The sequence below is a fragment of the Camelus ferus genome, chromosome 6 (assembly GCF_009834535.1).
Source record: "Camelus ferus isolate YT-003-E chromosome 6, BCGSAC_Cfer_1.0, whole genome shotgun sequence".
Lineage (NCBI taxonomy): Eukaryota > Metazoa > Chordata > Mammalia > Artiodactyla > Camelidae > Camelus > Camelus ferus.
In genome coordinates, this window is record NC_045701.1 from 19,121,563 (window position 1) to 19,124,798 (window position 3,236).

General features: G+C 40.5%; 1 non-coding gene across 1 annotated transcript; it reads left to right on the top strand.

Moving 5' to 3' along the window:
• The first annotated feature begins 1,245 nt into the window (after nucleotides 1-1,245).
• TRNAT-GGU lies at nucleotides 1,246-1,317 on the top strand. The gene has a single exon. It is a non-coding gene; the product is annotated as a tRNA-Thr (tRNA).
• The last annotated feature ends 1,919 nt before the right edge of the window (nucleotides 1,318-3,236 follow it).

Sequence of the window (3,236 nt, forward strand, 5' to 3'; positions counted from 1 at the left end):
CTTAAAAATGTTGCTAACAATATATAGGCTATATGAATTCTAATCGTGAAAGGCAGCATTTTTCTCCTTGGCTAACTTACAAACTGAGTTGAATTTTTATCCAACCTTTGCCATGTCTCACTTTGACAAAAGGAATTCAATTTGTTATTCTCCTCGGACTTCAAATAAAAAAGTAACATCAAAGTCGAACAGAAAACGAAAGCTCTAGTTCAGACATCATTTTGTTTTCCTTTCCCAGGGAAATATTGACACTTGCTGGAGAAGCTTATGCTGATGCATCTATAAATTGAATATACATTTTTATGAGAAGGTAAGTAGCCAGGAACAAAGGGACAAAACAAAGTTCCCCTGTGCTCTCTTCCAGGTGACTGCCAGCCAACTGTGCAGACGACATGTTTAAAAGGAAGCTGATGTGGTCTCCACGGAAGCTCAGTTTGTGGGCTCTGCATTGGCAGATTGACAGCTGTGCTAAATGATGTTGAAATTACATGTAACACATTTTCAATTATAACTATTGTCCAGGAAGGACTGAAGAGCCCCATGCAGTAAGAGGGGACTTGGTTTGGTTGTTTTTTTAAGCTTCTTTCCAGAGTAAAAAGGCATAGGGTCTTCTTCTTATAAATTGGACTTTCTGTTTATTGGGGGAGGTGGGAAGAACCCAAGCAGTTTCACTAATTAGAAGCCATGGGCCCAGGATAACCACTGCCGCTCTTCCTAGAATGAAACACACCACCCTCGATAGATTTCTGGACACAGCTCTACCTCAATTAAAGCTAGACATAAATGAGATGGTCAATTTTTCAATGTCATAATAGTCAATTAGAGAACAACTAGCCCAAACTGACATTTGGGGTTTAACTCTTTGCAGGACGAGCGGGCTGTTGACATCTTCTAGATATTTACTGACGCGCATGACTTTCTGTTTTGTTTGTGTACGGAGGAGAGTGGGGTTTGCGTGAGGAAGTCCAGGAGGGAGATGCAGGTGTCAGCCCCCAAGAAATGAATCAGATGAGCAGGAACAGACTTGGACCTGAGCACCACTGAGATGGGTCCCCAAGGACTCCCAGAAGTGCCCTCGGCTGGATGAGGGCTCTGAGGAGGAATTGAGTGGCTGTGTGAGAAGGAAGAAGTGTAAATACTGGAAAATGTGGATCTCAAAAACTACCATATCTGTTCCCAAAGACTGGAAACTGGAGGACATAGATGACCCTACATACCTGGGTTTAAATAGCATTCCCAGGGATTGGGGGTATTGCTCAGTGGTAGGGCATGTGCTTGGTGTGCACAAGGTCCTGGGTTCAATCCCCAGTGCCTCCAATAAAGGGAAAAATAAAATAAATAAATAATAAAATAAAAATATGTTTTTTAAAAAGACAAGAAAAAAAAACACAGCATTCCCTTTGTCATAGTACACCATGCCATAGGCCACACCCCACTTTTTTCCTTTGAGAGCAAAATTGGTGCATTGCTTAATGGCTAACATCCCTGCTCAATGACTTGAGTCTCTTTGACAAAACAAAAAACAAACAAAACTAAAAAAAAAGAAAAAAGCAAGCAGTCTATGAAACCATTGGACAGAGTAGTAGGAAGGAAACAGGAGCAGGAAATGAGAAAGATATTTTATATCTCACTGAAATAGGAAATAGTATCTCATGTTTATCTCCTCCAGCATACTATCGCCATCATGCCAAAATGAAGCATCAGTCATATGGAGAGATGCTCCTTTTTCGAACAACGGAGATCAGTTTAGACAAATATGCATATTGGTTCTCAAAAGATATTCCAGAAAGTGTGGCCTGAAGTTCATCGAGAGCCCAGGGAGACTGCCCCTGGTGCAGCCTAGTCCCACCCACGTGCCGTCTGGGATCCAGCTACTAACGTGCGGTCCGGGACTAGCAGCCCGAGCATCACCTGGGAACTTATTAGAAATGCATAACCTTAGCCCCACCCAAGACCTACTACACTGGCCTTTTTATAAGATCCTAGGTGATACATATGCACGTTAAAACTCACAGCCAACTCAGATGACAAGTCCTCACCCTTTAAACATATTGAGAGGGGCAAGAAAGGAGAACTTAAAAAGAGTTCTGAAAATCGTGAAAGTGGTATCTCATCCTTTCTTTCTTGCCTCTCCCAATAAGAAAGAAGCTTCCCAAAGTGCAAAAGAGCATATTTTGTCTAAGAAAGAAAGGGAAATAAGAAGCACACATATACATGTCCAAAAAGAAACTCGGGGCAGATAAAACAGAAAACAACAAATCTGGTTACTTACAAGGTATAAGGGGAAGTACAGGGTTGAAGGGATAAAAATGGGAGTGACATCTCTCCAAGTATATATTTGATATATTTCTGACTTAGGAAAGCATGTTAAAATTCTGCACATTGAAAAAACAAAATGAAATCAACAATGATGGGAAGAGGAAAGAAAAACCTGAAACAAATGAACTTGTATTTCAAGCAAATTCTATATCATAGTGAAGGAGATAAAAACAAAACAAAGAGCTAATCCAAGTAATTTATGAACATAATATTTGACTGTATCCCCAGCCTTGGGCAAGACTGAGTGATGACTAGAGCTGCAAATGAATCCTGAACTCTGTTAATACATTTGTTTCTTGTACAGGTATCGGCACAGCAATCCTGTAACTGTTGTAAATGAATTACAGGATTGAACACGTGAGTATATGTATTGATGCTTTTGGGAGCCAAAGGCCAGAGCCTGCTTGAGACACACATCAACAACCACAGGGCAAGAGCTGTTCCCTCAAGCCTAACATCAGTTATGAATCACATGGGAATCAAGACATAGTAAGAGACAGACTGGGATTTCAAAATGTAGAATAGATAAACAAGATTATATTGTTTAGCACAGGGAAATCTATACAAGATCTTATGGTAGCTCACAGCAAAAAAAAATGTGACAATGAATACATGTATGTTCATGTATAAGTGAAAAATTGTGCTCTCCACTGGAATTTGACACAACATTGTAAAATGACTATAACTCAAGAAAAAAAAAAGTTAAAAAAAAAAAAGACATAGTAAGAGACAGGCAGAGGGAGTTCCAGACAGAAACACAAAGGAGAAGGCAATGGGAAGATGGAAGCAGAGACTGGAATAAGAGAGCCAGGCCTGCAGCCCCTACAAGCTGGAAGAAGTGAGAACATTCTCTCCTAGAATCTCCAGAGGGAGTTTGGTTCTCCCGACACCTTGATTTCAGACCTCCAGCCTCCAGA